Genomic DNA, 17,053 nt, shown 5'->3' on the forward strand with positions numbered 1-17,053 from the left:
TGTCTTAGGAAAATGGTTCTCCAGTGCTACAGCCCCAGTCTGATTTGGAGTTTCACAAACCACTTTAACTTTACAAAGATGAAAAGAAAACTGTGGGAAGGATCTCCTTACGTCTCATCAAGTTCAGTCTTGATGATCTGTGCTGTAGAGGCCCAGCAACGTTTCCATCGCTCTTTCTTCAGATAGTTCCCCTCTCTCCAGTTCCTTGCTGGAGGCTAGGAGACATTATCGAAAGAGGGGAGAAAACAGAAAGTTGATGGTTACTTCATAAGGCGAATGTAAAAGGACTAATCAAATGGAGGGGAGGGTGAGTAGAGGAGGAAGGGAACTGAAGGCAGTGATATTTCCTCCTTTGTTCTTGTGACAAGTGATCTTAAGGAGGAAATGTGAGGCAAATGTTCATATAAAAAGGACTAAGATGGTCATGATCCTATGCTGTCTTGCTTAGCAGTCACGGGACTCAGTACCCCCACCCCCAGTAAACCTGGCTTGCAGCCCAGTAAACGTGGCTGATTGCAAAGTACATTTTTTTTAAAAAAAAAAATTCATTTATATCTCAGCTTTCTCCTCAATGGGGTTCCAAAGCACTTACGTCCTTCTCCTCTCCTCCATTTTATCCCCAAAAACCCTGTGAGGTAGTTTAGGCTGGGAGTGTGTGACTGGCCTAAAGTCACCAGGAAACCTCCATTGCACGGTGGGAATCTGAACTTGGATCTCCAGAGCTTAGTCCAACACTCTAACCACGACGCACACCGTCTCTCAGCATTGACATGAACGTGTTAGCACAACTTCATATGATAATGGCGGCAAGTTGTTATTAAGTGGCGTTCTGAATCTGAGTTCAGAGAGAACTACTTACAGAGGCTTCAGTCCATGGGGGGGGGGTCAGCATCACTGGGTGAGTTGCAGAGTCCCCCATGGTGGGTCCTGAGCTACCATTTTATTTTCTTGGTATTCGGAAGGACTTGCTGTATACATTGAGAACAAGGAGTTGTGACACGCTGAGGGGAACAACAGGATCACAAGGGGAGGTCACTCAGTGTGTGTGTGTGTGTGTGTGTGTGTGTGTGTGTTAAGCGCCGTCAAGTTGCTTCCGACACATGGCGGCCCTGTGAACCAATGTGCTCCAAAGCGTCCTATTTTTGACAGCCTTGCTCAGATCTTGCAAATTGAGGGCCATGGCTCCCTTTATCGAGTCAATCCATCTTTCGTTGGGTCTTCCTCTTTTCCTGCAGCCCTCAACTTTCCCTAGCATGACTTTCTTTTCCGGTGACTCTTGTCTTCTCATAATGTGACCAAAATACGATAGCCTCAGTTTAGTCATTTTGGCTTCTAGGGTCAGTTCAGGCTTGATTTGATCTAGAACCCAAATTTTGTTGGTCACTTAAGGTGCTACTGTACTCAAATTTTGTTCTGCAATGAAATTGTCCTACTTGATTTTCTATTAATACATGCTATACATTGTTCTGTATGTTATAGTAAATGGCAGAAACTTGGAGAATGTTGACATTTACCACTAAGTCTGCGTAGGAAGCCCTGTAGAAAATGCCAGAAAACATGATAAACATGGTTTAGCAAAAATTGATGGAATGAAGAAGGGTGATGACATTTGGACATTTACTGAAGGAAGTCCAGCTGGTGATGACATTTGCTGGTAAATATAATAATTTGCTGAAATTACTCTTGGGCCCGTTCAAATGCTAAATGTCAACATTCTTCAAATTTCTGACACTTACCATGAAACGTATTTTTTTCCATGCTCATGGTTGGTTTCTTCCTTTAAAAAAAATAAAATATAGCCAAAGCCACAAGGCCTGTGTTTGCAGGAGTCCCAGGGTCATGTCTCAGAAGCTTGGCCATTACCCTGGTAACACCAATTATTCTCTTGTACATAGTCTTCTGAGTTACAAAGAAAGTGTCTCCTTGAGCAGGGTTCAACACTAAAGTGCACACATTGTCGTAACACTGTACCTTAGAGATATGGACTGGATCCAACCAATCAGTTTAATAAATTTAAACGGCCTTAAGTTATCTTAAGAGGGAGTGGCAAATTGCACTGATTCCTCCCTCCCTTTGTTGACCCCTTAGCCCATTAAATTTTGTTCAGGGTGATCAGGGTCAGCTGATCTTCAGGAACAAGCTAGTGGGGGTCTGAATGCCTAGGGTTGCCAGCTCCAGGGTGGGAAATACCTACAGATTTTTAAGGTAGAGCCTGAGTAGGGCAGGGTTTGGGGAGGGGAGGGACTTCAATGCCATAAAGTCCAATTGCCAAAGCAGCCATTTTCTTCAGGGGAACTGATCTCTATCGGCTGAAGATCAGTTGTAAAAGCAGGAGATCTCCAGCTAGTATCTGGAGGTTGGTCAACCATATGCAGTCACTATGGCCTGTATAAAAAGTATAATAGTAAAGAGCCAACAACACCAAGTGTTCTACAAAGTGCAATCAATATGTAATAACCATTTGTTGCTTCACAAATTCCATATTAATTCATTGCACCTCATACAATAATACAAACAACAATAGGACCACAACCCAACAAGACAGGAATCCGGTAAGTGGCCTGTTTCAAAGTCAATTTCTTCAGTTGGTAGATATAATAGTCCAATAAATCATAATGAAATGCTTTTTTCTCTGTTCCTCTAGGTGTTTTTCTTTCACATGTTTCTTGTATCCACGCAGCAATTCTGCTGAAGCTTGTGGATTTCCAATTGTTTCTAGTGGTTATTGTTCCAACAATTCTTCCATTCTAACATTAAAGAAATACCGCCCTTATACTGATTACTGTAGTTCTCGTACAATTTTGCATTGTAGTTACCTTATTGTGGGTTTATTCTTGCTGGTGCCCTTATTTTGAATTCTTAAACTCCTGAGTAGCACTAATAGCAGTTTTTGACTAGGACCTGGAGGTTGGCAACCCTAATTATTGGGTTGATTTGCCTTCCTTAATTATGAGTCACTGGACACAGATGTGTAAAGAAAAAAAAGAGAGAAGAATGTGTGGATCGACAGCTCTTACGTGACAAAACTGACGTTCGCCAGACCTGCTGCCTCTGTGTTTCAATATGCTTTCTGATGACCTTCATGAAAACCATCTTTAATCACACCACATGTTCATCCTATGCACACACACCCTCTTTCTTATTTTGAATAAACACCTTTGCCTTCTGGTACCGCAGGAAGGGAGGAAAGTTGCTTTGAAAAACCAACAACAATTTGTCCATTTCCCCTCGCTTGGTATTCCCCGAACGGTGCATTAAAGGCCCGGTGATGGATTCCTCCGCAGAGGCCAAAGACCATGACAGGCGTAATCTATTCCCTTCATAGTCCCAGCCCTAGTTACGGCAAATGACTTGGCAACCAGTCGAAAGGCGGCTGACGGGGGGCTACAAAGCCAGACGGTTACCACAGCCCAAATGGTATCCAGTTACGCCGCTACAAAGGGGCAATGAGAGAGAAGCCTGTGGGAGAGATTACAAAAAGAGGATTTCAAATGGGAGAGCTCCAAGAACCCGGAGGAGATCAAAGGGAGTCAGCCAGAGGAAAAGAGGAGGCCCAGAAAAGCAACAGTAAAAACCCGGGAGAGAATGACAGAAGCTGCTTCCCAAGGGAAAGTCATTTCACTGCAAAAATAGAGGAAGACGATGAAGAAGAACAATTTCTTACCCCATGCTTTTTAACTCTCTGAAGTGATCCATTATTTTTAAAATGGGGCAATTTAAAAACAATGATTTTTTAAAAAAAAAAATCATACAGATGTGTCTAGCGACAAAGAAATGTTTCCAAAATGCTGCTTGGATGAGTAGTCGGGGACGAATGTAGGCAGATCCTTCTCAAGGGGGTAGGGAGTGTTTTTAAAGGCATGGCCTTCGAAGATTCATGACTGAAGGTCGCTTCCCAGTTTGTATGTAAGAGAAGGCAAAAGCAAGAGAGGGGGGGAAGGACAGAGAAGGAATGCAAGAGAAAAAAAGGCAAAAGCAGAGTGAAATATTATTTAAAAATGGGAAATTGGTGCTATTGGAAATTGGTCCCATGAAACTGGATTTCATGGATGTAATTTAACCTCAACATTTAACGTGTGTGTGTATGCGTGCGTGTGTGTGTGTGTGTGTGTGTGTGTGTGTGTGTGTGTGAGAGAGAGAGAGAGAGAGAGAGAGAGAGAGAGAGAGAGAGAGAGAGAGAGATGCTTTCAAGTCACTTCCGACTCACGGCAACCTAGGTGTCCTCCAAAACATTCTATCATGTTATTTGGTTTGGGGCCACAGTGCTGGGAAAGGGGAGGTTTGGTTTACCTGAGAGCTACTATTAGATCCAGTAGGGCAGAAAAACACAGACATCCTGAGATAATGTGGGCCACCATACTATGGGTGCCATAGACCCTTTTTTGGGGGGGCTAGGACGAGGGAGAAAGATGATAGATGAAAGAGACAAAGATGGCAAAAACACAAGGAAGGGGATAAAAAGAGAAAGAAACCGGCAAACACGTATGGTGAAAAATTACAACGCTCCCCCATGTTGCAGGTTGGAAGATAATTCAAGGCTGTAAAAGACTCTGGGATACTCAAACCTAAAATGGGTCACATTTGAGCCATTGTTGCCATTTTTTGTTTAGAATTTGCATTGGTTTTTTGTGAGGAGGAAACGAAAGAAGTGAAGAGATGAAGGAGAAAATAGGATTATACAGAGAGAGAGAGGTGTTTTATGCATGGTCGCTTAACCCTTTATTCCCTGTTTCATCCAGGATCAAAGTTTTCAGTATGCACGTTACCTCATTCCTTGGAAGCTCAATGCTGCTTCAACGCAAAACGAACCTGGCTTTTCCCATCCCTCTTCTGGACAGAGTCAAACCGTTCTTCCTGGCTCATTCCAGAGCCACAGACCGAGTGTACACCTTTCTCAGGTTGAGCTTCACCCCAACCTTTTCCAAACCCTTCTTCAAAGCAGCCAAACAGGGGAAGCACAGAAGATTGGCTTCTCTCCAATCACGAAGCAGTGTGTAAAGAGGCAGGGATTCAAGTGCTTCCTGCTTCCTGCTACCTCGGAGCTCTTTCTGAGCAAAAAAAAAGGCTTTTTTAAAATGAGGCTTGGATTTCTCCCCCCTTCTTTCAGATTGCTCCGTTTTTTGTTCTTTGTTCTTAAAATGCTTTTTTATGAGGCAGTTGGGTCTGGGGGGGGAGGAAGTCTTCTCTCAGGGTGAGCTGCGAGGTCAGCCAATTACAGAGCACCATTTAAAGGTGTGGGACTTGATTTGAATTTGGGAAACTGCTTTTCTGTATTCATGCCTCCATTTAGGGCTGTTGAAAAAAAATTCGGTAAAATTCAGATTCAGCAAAATTCGGCCTGTTTTTATTCGGGAAATGCCAAAGTCCGAACTCCCCCGCTTCGGGTCCATGCAATTCGGCATGAGGTCCAGAGTTCGGGGGGAAATTCAGCCGAATAAAGCCATTAAAATCACAACCGCACCTTTCCGCGGCTCCGGGGGGGGCATTTTGGGGGGTAGAGGTCCCAAACTTTCAGCGTAGCTTCAAAGGACCCTTCTTGCAATAACCCCCAAGTTTTGTAAAGATTGGATTAGTGGGGGCTGAGATATGCGCCCCGAAAGGGGTCCCCCCTCCTTAATGTGCATTTGCAATTAGCAGAGCTTGCCAGCCACTCGAAGCTCCCAGCCCCGACAAACAGCTGAGCTGTGGGGAGCAAGGGCGGGGCAGGTGCGAAGAAGTTTGCAAACCATGCAAAGCAACACAACCATGCAAACCATCACGTTTGCAACCATGCAAAGCAACACCTGACGCCTGGGAGTTTGCAAACCATGGAAAGGGACTGAAGAAGTTTGCAAACAATGCAAAGCAACACAACTTTGCAAAGCAACACCTTTGCAACCATGCAAAACAACACCTGATGCCTGGGAGTTTGCAAACCATGGAAAGGAACAGAGGCATGCTAGCTAAGCATCAGGAGCAGGAGGGGTGGAATTTTCCCTTTTGCATCAGACTCAGGACCAGGAAAATACATTCTTTAAGTCACAATTTGAAAACAATTTTTGAGCAAGCATCAAAATAGACCTAACCGATCTTATGAATGAGGGAAAACCTGAGGACACACAACTGAAGCCCCCCCTCAAACCAGGGAGAGAGAGACTTGAGGGGGCACACACACCCAGACAGAATGGGCGAAAGCCCCCTTTGGCTTCCCCCCACCTACAGAAACTGCTCCCTCCCCACACACACACAGACTCTGCTTCCCCCCCCACACACACACACACAGGAGAAAAATTATAGATTAAAGCCCCAAAAGGGGTCTTACTGTGGATGTCTTCTGTTCCATCAGGAGGGACTTGGAGGACTGGGTAATCCAATACGGTTCCATTTAAGCACGGGAGGTTTTGCCTTGGATTTGCCACTGTCGAGATGCACATAGGATCGGCTGATCCCATTCATCCCAATAGGGAAAGGGGGGGCATATCTCAGCCCCCGCTGATCCAACTTTTACAAAACTTGGGGGTTCTTTCAAGAAGGCTCCTCTGAAGCTACTCTGAAAGTTTGGGGGCTGTACCCCCAAAAATGTGCCCCCTGCAGCCATGGAAAGGAGCAAATGTGCACAAGCACCCCCCACGGAGATTTCTCTCTCACACAAACAGATACTCTCTCTTTCTCTCCCAGGCCGGGCCGCGCAGTAGCTGGGCTCATGCACTCGCGACTGATTGGCCAGAAGAAGACCCAGCTTGGCCACCGATTGGCCGGGGGAGAATGCTGCTAACTGACGGTTATGCTGCTGCGCCGAACCCTGAATTTGCTCAATTTATTCACCGAACACCCCGAACTCGCTGAATTTGGCTCCCCGTTTTCCCGCCTTTTTTGAGTTCGGTTCCATCCAAACTAAAAAATGAAATTCGGCTGTTTTTCGGTTTGGGACGAACCAAATCAACAGCCCTACCTCCATTAGCACACAGTTTCGTCCCTGATCATTCCAGCCAATGCATACAGTTTTCCCCAACCCGGGTTACTTTGATCCTGGCTGAAATGAGGAATAAAGGAGGTTAAAGTGACCATGCATAAATGACCAGAGAGAGAGAACAGACATATAGGCCATTTATGCATGGCTGTTTCCTCGCGGTCACCTCACTGACTACTTTGGGGCTTTGCCCTGATTATGCATGCATTTTCCAACCATCAGAGACCACCTCTTTCTCCTTGCGCATTTCCGCGCGTTTTGCCCAGGTTTTCTGGAAGCTGGCTAAACATGAATCCAGAAAACGCGGGCAAAATGCACTGAAACACGAGGGGAGAACAAGGCAACTTCTGATGGTTGGAAAATGCATGCATAATCAAGGCAAAGACCCAAAGTAGTCGGCGAGGTTACAATGAGGACACAACCATGCATAAACGGCCATACAGTAAAGGAAAACGTGGTCGCATTTTGCAGGTTGAGATTCCAATTATGGGTGTGAAAGGGTTGCAAACCCAAGATTGGTTTCTGGGAACTAGGGGCAAAAGTAAGACAGTCTAGTTCCATCCAGAGTTCTGGTAAGAAAGTGACTGAAGTGATAAGTCCCACCTTCTGCCTTGAGGCACCTGTCCCCGCCAACAAGAGAATACCAGTAAGAAATGTAAATTATTTTCACCTCTGTTGGAATGGAATCATTTTCATCTGTAGCCGTCATTGTACTAATTTATGGACTTGATCAGCAGAGACCGTGGAAGGGTGTGTGATGTACCATCAACGCTAAACGACTGGAAGTTTGCACACTGTTGTACATGATTTGGTACAGAGCATTGTTATGCCTGGTTGGTCCAAAAGAAAGCAAATTATAAAATAAATAAGACTACAGTTATTGGCAAAGGAATGTGTAAGGAAGAATACCCATTCCAAACACTTCTGCACCACATCTTTGCAATTAAAAAAAGCACTTAAGCTACAATCTCAACAACACACAGGTCAGACCTAAGACCCAGACACTAAAACATTACAGGCCTTGGTTAGTATCCTAGCTACTCTTAGGAGAGAAATGAAAAAGAAAAAAAACCCTAAAAACTAAAGACCCAAATCCAAGAAGCTGACAGCACAGCAATTGTACCAGAGCAAGAGTGTCAAAGATAAGGACCGTGGGCTAGATCGGGCTGTTTGAGTGATGTTATCTGGCCCGAAAGCTGAGGCAGCTACCCGCTCCCAATCTGGGCTGGCATGTCTGCTGTGAGCTTGCCAGCCGAGGCAATCACACCCCGCTCCCAATCTGGTTTTACGAGCACACTGCAGGCTCACCAGCCAGTAGCCCGATCTGGGCTGGCGAGCTTGCAGCAGGCTGGTACACATAGCCTGGCCCGAACAAATGACATTTATGTCATATCTGGTCTAGGGCTGTTGAAATTTTTTTTTGGTAAAATTCAGATTCGGCAAAATTCAGCCTGTTTTAATTCGGGAAATGCTGAAGTCCAAACTCCCCTGCTTTAGATCCATGGAATTCGGCACGAGATTTGAGTTCGGGGAAATATTCGGCCGAATAAAGCCATAAAAATTACATTCCAGCCATTCCGTGGCTGCAGGGGGCGCATTTTGGGGGGTAGAGCCCCCAAACTTTCAGCGTAGCTTCAAAGGAGCCTTCTTGCAAGAACCCCCAAGTTTTGTAAAGATGGGATCAGCCCCCCCCCCGAAATATGGGCCCCGAAAGGTGTCCCCCCCCTTAACGTGCATTTTTATTCCATTTACAGCACACATTCGAGCCATTCTGTGGCTGCAGGGGGCGCATTTTGGGGGGTACAGCCCCCCAAACTTTCAGCGTAGCTTCAGAGGAGCCTTCTTGCAAGACCCCCCAAGTTTTGTAAAGATGGGATCAGGCCCCCCCGAAATATGGGCCTTGAAAGGGGTCCCCCCCTTAATGTGCATTTTTATTCCATTTACAGCACACATTCGAGCCATTCCGTGGCTGCAGGGGGTGCATTTTTGGGGGTGCAGCCCCCAAACTTTCAGCGTAGCTTCAGAGGAGCCTTCTTGCAAGAATCCCCAAGTTTTGTAAAGATGGGATCAGGGCCCCCCGAAATATGGGGTCCCCCCTTTTCCCTATTGGGATGAATGGGATCAGCCGATCCTATGCATCTAGAGAGCGGCAAATCCAAGGCAAAACCTCCCAAGGCAGAACCTGGGACCTTCTGCATGCCAAGAAGATGCTCTACCACTGAGCCACAGACCCTCCCCAAAGTATGGAAGTATGGCCACTCACACCATATTATTCAGGAATCTCCAGAGCCCACCTGGGAAAGGAAACCCACACAGAAATGCCACAACCTGCAGGAAAAGGGAGCTGGGAATAAGGCAAGTCTTATCTTTTGGCCAACAAGAAGCCAATCAGCTGTGAAACAGAAAAGAAGAAGCAGTAGCAGAACTCACACCTCACACATTGCAGAGCAGGCCTCTAACCAGAAACCCTACTGGGCATATGGGTGTGGGGGGGGGGGGAAGACACATCATTGAGCACATGGAATCCATCACTGGCACTGGGGCCAAAACCAACCATGTAAATGAAGGCAGAAGAGAACACAGAGAAAGGTCACCAGTTCTGCCCTCACAGGACTAGCTAACAGAAAGCCCTGAAAGGAATTCCAGTCGCTGCTGAGACTGGGATTCCAATCCAATCATTTGAGATAGACCATTCATGCTGCTTGGCTGCCCTAGATGCCAAACATTTGCTTAGCATCTTTTCTTCTGGCAATCCCTTCATTGCATTCAAAAAGTTCATTGCCGCTGCCTGTTCACCCCCAGCATTCCTTTGTTTCTTGCCTACAAATCAGGATTTTATGCCACGGTTCAGTCCTGGTTTAGAATCCTAGTTTGGAGGAAAGAACCAACCAGTAGTATGATTCATTTAGGAGACCCGTTGTTATCAGAAACTTCACTTTCTTTCTGGAGGTCTTCCATCCTGGGTCCATGTGTGAGGGGAATAAGGGAGGGGAGTGTATGAGCCTGGAAAAAAGAAGGCTCATTCTCATCATGGATGATGTGTGAATATAGACCAAACATCTGATGTAGAGTCCAATTTTATGGGCTCAGAAAGGGGTCACCCCCATCCTCCAGGCATTTGCGAGCTGAGCTGTCCATCGTTTTTCAGGTTCAGATTTTCAGCATTGCCAAGAACTGGCAGAAAGAGCCGGTTAGCAGGATGGTGCCTCAAAGTCTGGGGGCTCCATTCGTATCTGGGGCGCGTAGCATGATGTCCATGCAAATTAACTTCCAAACTGAGGAAAATGGCTTAAATGGAAGAAAAATAAGGCACGGAAAACATTTGTTTTGGTGGCAAATGACATCCTGTGAACAGTCCTTTATTGTGGTAATCAAAAATCTGATTTCAAGAGATGGTCACGGTGTGGGGAAACAAAGCTTCTACTTGGGGCCACCTTCAGTTTGAAAGCAGGTTTTCAAGGGACAGTGATATTGGAGCCAGCCGAAGTCATGACCAAGTCATGACCAAGCTCTTTTGAAGGAGATTGCTCATCTGCGCGGGTGAGGTGTCTTGTTCAAAAGCTCAATAAGGGCTGTAAAAGAGGTCGTTTTTTTTAGTTGGAGGGTATATCTCTCCAAACGGGACTGGGTGAGCCCTGTCTTTTAAAATGACCCTTCCAGATTAGTTTGGTCTGACCAAGATGGCTCCAATTACACAACCTCTACCTCAAAAGGGCCCCAACTATGGGGCTGTGACAAAACCAATCAAAGATAGAAAAATGAGAGAAAGCACAGAGCTGTGCATCTGAGCAAAGGCAAATAGCCAAAACCTGAACAAACCAAATATCTATTCAGCTTGTTCGGGAATCGCCTATTTGGCTTCGAGCAGATTCCCAGGTTTTGGTATTTGGTCGACCCAAAACCCGAATATTGCCGAAACAGCTAATTTTGGGTTTATTTTCAGTTCGGGTATGTCAATATGCACAACCCTAATCTGATGTGTACCCACAATGGTGAGGATGGTTTCCCTACCTGGACCAATGGTATTTTTCTTTTATGTGGATCAGAGCTAATTTATACATTCTGTTAAATCACATGGCACAGAGCTCCTGGCTCATGTTTGAACATACCCCCAATCAGAAATCTCCCTTCCTACAGAAAACGAACATGTCAGGAATGTAACCGAGCTTTGTCCCTATTTTGATAGCTTTCTGCATGCAGGGAAGTGTTTTCTGTGTTGGGGGGACACTTACATCTGATTCAGTCTCTCACCTGCACCTGAAATTATCCCACCTCAAAAACTTTGCATCACACAAGTAGTCTGCACATGTGTACCATCTGTCAAGTATCCTCAGGTTTCTTTCTGGATTTAAACCCTGGTATAAGGTTGCAGAGGAAGGAAGGCAGAATGGTAGCTAAGCAGGGTCAGTACTTGGAAGGGAGAGCACCAAGTAAGACTCTGCAGAGGAAGGCAATGGCAAAGCACCTCTGCTTCTCACTTGCCTTAAAAGTTCCTTGCTGGGGTCGCCATAAGTCGGCTGTGACTTGACATCACTTTACATGGGATAAGGTTGCAGAATCCCATCTTTTATTTTAACTTGTACATATCTGATTTCATCCATGTTCCTCTCACTCACAACATTTATTGATTCTCTCCCCCCACCTACAATTGTTTGCCTATAATTAAATTGTGCTCCTTCTTTTAAAATCCCAGCCTGGAAAAGATTAATTAGAATCTAAAAACTGTGCAGCTCAAGAGAATGGAGGTGAGGCTATCACAGACAATGGAAAGAAATCTATACGCATGTTTTCCCCCCACCCTTTAAAAAACCATTACATGAAAACTGCTTTAACTCTTGCTTCTCTATAGCTTTGCAAACAACTTGCTATGCTCTTTGCTTAACAGTTTAAGAAAACACGAATTTATGTAATAGAAAAGAGCAAGAGTTTAGTAGCACCTTAAAGACTAACAAAAATTCTGGTAAGGTATGAGCTTTTGTGAGTCACAGCTCGCTTCTTCAGAATTTATGTTGTGATTCAATCAGGAAAAAAAACTGGCCAAGTCTGTCCTTGCGCTTTTAAGAGTTGCTTCCTTGCCGAAATCATGATACAAGCATCATCGCCTGCTAATGTCTACAGTTCCAGAGCTGCTGTTAAAGGCATAGTTTTTAAATAACAGGCCATAAAGCCAACTAAAAAGAAAATTAAAAAATACATATATAAAAACACAAAAAGCAATTTAAACACAAGGCAGGAAGGAGGGATCACTGCAGGAATACCAGACAAAACAAAAAAAGTCTTCACCCACTGATGGAAGACAGTGCTAGAAGGAGAGGACAAATATCCCTGGAGAAAGAGTTCCATAATTCCGTAACAGTCTGGTAAAACGTTGGCCAAGATCTCTGTGGTCTTTACAATAAACCCCCAAAAGTTTGAGGAACAGATAAAATCTATTGCAAGAAGTCATCTTGAACTGAGACCCCTTAAGAACTATGCCTGATTAGACTATATAAGACTAGACTAGACTACCTTTAATTTGGATACAGCCAATTTTGGATTGGTGGCACTTAGGATATGTGCATACAACTTTAGTGTCACAGGACAATTTTTCTACCATTAATTCTTTAATTAATTAATTTTTTTAATGGAGTTGGCATCTGCTTGGCATGCAGAAGGTCCCAGGTTCAATCCCTGGCATCTCCAGTTAAAGGGACTAGGCAAGTAGGTGATGTGAAAGACCTCTTCCTGAGACCCTGGAGAGCCGCTGCCTGTCTGAGTAGACAATACTGACTTTGATGGACCAAGGGTCTGATTCAGTATAAAGCAGCTTCATGTGTTCATGTGTTCAATCATCTTTTTGCCAACATACTTCATCAACTATCAATAGATTGTATTTTGATGCACTTGCACACATATTATAAAGAGGAAATAGTATATATGGGTTTTATAAAGCAAGACCTGTCAAGAGTTACTGAAGAAGCTTAGTCCAACTTTATATTGTCTTGATACTCTTGACAGTTGATTATATATGTTTATGTACTTTTATTAATCAATGCCATTTTCTAGAGACCGCTGAAGAAGATTATTTAGGTGAAACACATTTGGTCAGCATGATTTTTTAATCTGATTTTTTTCTATTGTCTGTATAATATTCTATGCTTCTAAACCTATCTAAACCTTGTGTACTTATTAAAGCATAATTGTTTTAGTAGGATTATATATGGCCTTGCAATAGATTTTATCTGTTCCTCAACCTTTTTTGGGTTTATCATTTGGTGTGTTGGTTATAGGTTTAGTTCCCCCTTTTTCGGATCTAGTTCTTTATGGTTGTTAGACAGAAACGCTCTTTTAGCATTATGGGGATCTCTAAGGCCATTTATGCAGGGTTGTTTCCACACTGTCACTCCCTAGGCTTGCTCCGGTGCTTCATTGTGATTATGCATACCTTTCCCGACCATCAGATGTCGCCTTGCTTTCCCAGCACGTTTCCGTGTGTTTTGCCCGCGTTTTCCAGATTCATGCTAAAACAGCATCCGGAAAACACAGGCAAAATGCGTGGAAACATGCAGGGAGAGCGAGGCAACCCCGATGGTCGGGAAATGCATGCACAATCAAAACAAAGCACTGGAGCAGTGAGCAGGGTGACCGCGAGGGAAACAGCCCTGCCTAAGGGATTACCCGAGTCCACAACAGCTGAAGGAATCCAAATGTTCCCTCTTATTGGATCCTAGCTGAACATCAGCCTTCATCTCCTCAGCTTTCTCTCTATATGCCAGCCATCAGATCCCATTCAATTCTTCTCTTGCCTTGGAAATCTCTAGTTTTGCTTCACACGATCAGATTAATGGAGGATAGATCCATCAGTGGCTACTGCCCAGGACAACCGAAGGGAAGCTCCATGTCCAGAGGCAGTCAACGTCTGAATGCCAGTGCCAGGAGGCAGCATCAGGGACTTGACCTCTGGGTCTTTTTTGTTGGCCCTCCAGGGCAGTTAGTTGACCACTGTGTGAAATGGGTTGCTGGACTAGATGCACCAATGGTCTGATACAGCACTTCTTATGACCAGAATTTGGGCGTGATCATTTTAATAACCCAAAGCCATAGCTGTAGCAAGAGGAAAGGATGTAGTGATGGCCACAGGCATAGACAGCTTTTAAAGGGGATTAGATGGATTCATGGAGGATAAGTCTATCAGTAGCTACCCACAGTTACTAAAGGGATCCTCCATGTTCAGAGGCAGTCAACCTCTGAATCCCAGTGCCAGGAGTCAACATCAGGGGAAGGTCTCGGCCTCTATGCCCTGTTGTTGGACTTCCCGAGGAACTGGTTGGCCTCTGTGTGAGACAGGATGGTGGACTAGATGGACCACTGCTCTGATCCACCAGGGCTCTTCTAATGTTCTTAAATTTGTCTTTGAGGGGGAAATCTTCAACCTTCTGTGGTAGGCTTACCAGGTCCTGTTGGTCCATAGGCAGGAGGTTTCTTCTTGGATGCGCCTGCACGTCTACATCACTTCCGGTTTACTCGGACGTGATGCAGACGCTCTATCAATCTCGCCCAAAACTCTATGGAAACCATAGAGTTTTGGCCGAAGTTACTAGAGCGTCCACGTCGCTTCTGGGTAAACCCGGAAGCAACGTAGGCTCATTGTGCATGCGAGCATGCACACGGTGCACACCGGCCCTCAGCTGTTCGACGGGAAGCCGGTGGATTGGCAGGATTTTACCTGCCACCACCGGGCCCTTGGCAACCCTATTCTGTGGACTGCAAAGGAATTTGAACCCAACAACAATTTCCCCCTACATATCTTCATGCTATGCAGATGCAATTAAACCCTAAGCCAAGCCTCTGTGACTCTAGTAAAGGTGTTAACGGGGTTGGCAGGTGCAGTCCTGCTCCCTTTTATATGTATGGAGCACGAGGGCACAGCATGTGTGCATTTGAATGCCTGAACAGCGCTAGAGATATGGCAATTATTTGCCTTAGAGAGATGGTCATAAGGGGGTTAAGTCCCCCCTCCCAGTCCTATTACTCTTTACATCTATGTAGTGTGCAGTTTCATTTCAGCTATGAAACAAGCCTGTGAAGCTTCAGTGTCTTAATGGACTGTCCATACATAAACTATCAGCACAGAGTCGGAGCAGTGTGCATTATTAACCATCTTTGCTGAAACTACTACTAAAAAAGAAAAAGAACCAATCAGAAGCTGTTCAAAGGGTGATCAGTTTAGTTGCCCTCCACGATTTCGAAACGCATTCATTTGCAAATCTAATGTTGCCGGTTACTCTTTGCGCTAGTCTCTCAAGTTTCGATTCCTTTGTGGGCCGTGGCATTCCTCCGGCTAGCCCAACCCATTAAATGCCGCTCCTCTCAGGGATGACAAGAAGAGTTCAATCTTTGAATCAGACTATTGGCACATTTTAAAGGGCAGGAGCTAATGCATGCAAGATTTATTCTAAAACTTTTCACTGGGGGGGGGAGAGGGGAGAGAAAGCGGCAACGATTTGCTTCTTCGAAACGGAAAGTGCCAACAGCGAAAGGAAAGAGAGCTGACATCTTTTAAGCCTCCGAGTCCTGCTTTTCATTTCAAATAATCAATGTGGCTTCCCTCTGTTATCTGGACCTCTTTTGCTTCTCCAACATCCCAGCAGCTAAACTGCAGTTCCGTTTCTGACACCACGTCAGAGTCTCATTAATAAGTCATTCAAAGAATGTGTCCCACTAACGTCCAATTTCTCATTAGTAAATCAGAATCTGGTGTTCTGTCTGGATGGAGGAAGGGGAGGGGGCCCCGCTTGCCTCAGATGAAGCAGCCTTTGGAACATAAATCAGGACGGGTCTTCGAAATGAAGCCTAGAACAGCTGCCGTTTACATGATTAACATTCCCCTGTATGCTGAAGCCACAGGGGGAAAAGCCCTATCAGGAAAGTCAGTATTAGGCACACCGCAGATGTGCAGTTTGAAAAAAGAGGGTGAGTCACTGGGGGGAAACCAACAGAACTGTTGAGACCATGTTTGAGAAAGGATGTGGGATGAAAGGCATGGAGCTGCAGGAATTATACTGCCCTCCCCCCCGCTACACACTCACACTAGGAATAACAAGAAGAAGAAGAGTTGGTTTTTATATGCCAACTTTTTCTACCACTTAAGGAAGAATCAAACTGGTTTACAATCACTTTCCCTTCCCAAAACAGACACTTTCTGAGGTACGTGGGGCTTAGAGAGCTCTAAGAAAACGGTGACTAGCTCAGCTGGCTTCATGTGGAGGAGTGGGGAAGCCAGTCTGGTTCACCAGATCAGAGTCCGCCGCTCATGTGGGGGAGTGGGGAATCAAACCCAGTTCTCCAGATTAGAGTCCACTAATGTTAACCACCACTCTTGACCACTACACCACAATAAATGTTTCCTCACTTAAAACAAATCAGAGGAATTGTGTTTTGGGGGAAATGAGCATATATGGAAAAGGTCTATTTTGCTTTCATTCTTTCACTTTTCAATATTGCGGCATGTAAGTAACATTGTTACGAGGAGTGGAATTTCTTGTTCCAAAATTCACTTTCTTTAGATATAGCCACTGATTCCTCTTATTCTCTTTCAAAAGAAGAATTTCTCTCGAATTTCTCTTTGGTTTCTCTTTGTAGTTTTCGGTTACACCTCTGTGAGCCCTTTTGTCACAAGGGTGCTCTAGCAGCATGATAGAAAGTTTTCAGGAAGGCATTGCCAGCCTCTGAGCATCCACAGAATAAAGTTAAGAAATTATGTAGAGCCTCCTCTCCTGCCCTTCCTCTTTTTCAGTTTCTCTTTTGATCAAAACAGAACTGATTCCTGAAAAGAGGAAATGAAACAGTTTGGTGGATTTCTGGGAGAAATTGGGTGAACAGGAATTAAGAGAATTCCCTCTTAACAAAGTGATATATAAGGGATTTGGTAATGCCTGCTTTTTGTACCTACACAGTTAGGTGCATGTATTAAAGAAGTGGTCTGATTGGTTAATTGGACAGACACTGAAGGCACACACAGGCATATATGTAGTACATCTCAACTCAAAAATCTCAAGCCCCACTTGTTGGCCCTCCAGGACAATTAGTTGGCTTTTATGTGAAACAGGATGTTGGACTGGTCTG

Source organism: Euleptes europaea, chromosome 4, assembly GCF_029931775.1.
Source record: "Euleptes europaea isolate rEulEur1 chromosome 4, rEulEur1.hap1, whole genome shotgun sequence".
Taxonomy (NCBI): domain Eukaryota; kingdom Metazoa; phylum Chordata; class Lepidosauria; order Squamata; family Sphaerodactylidae; genus Euleptes; species Euleptes europaea.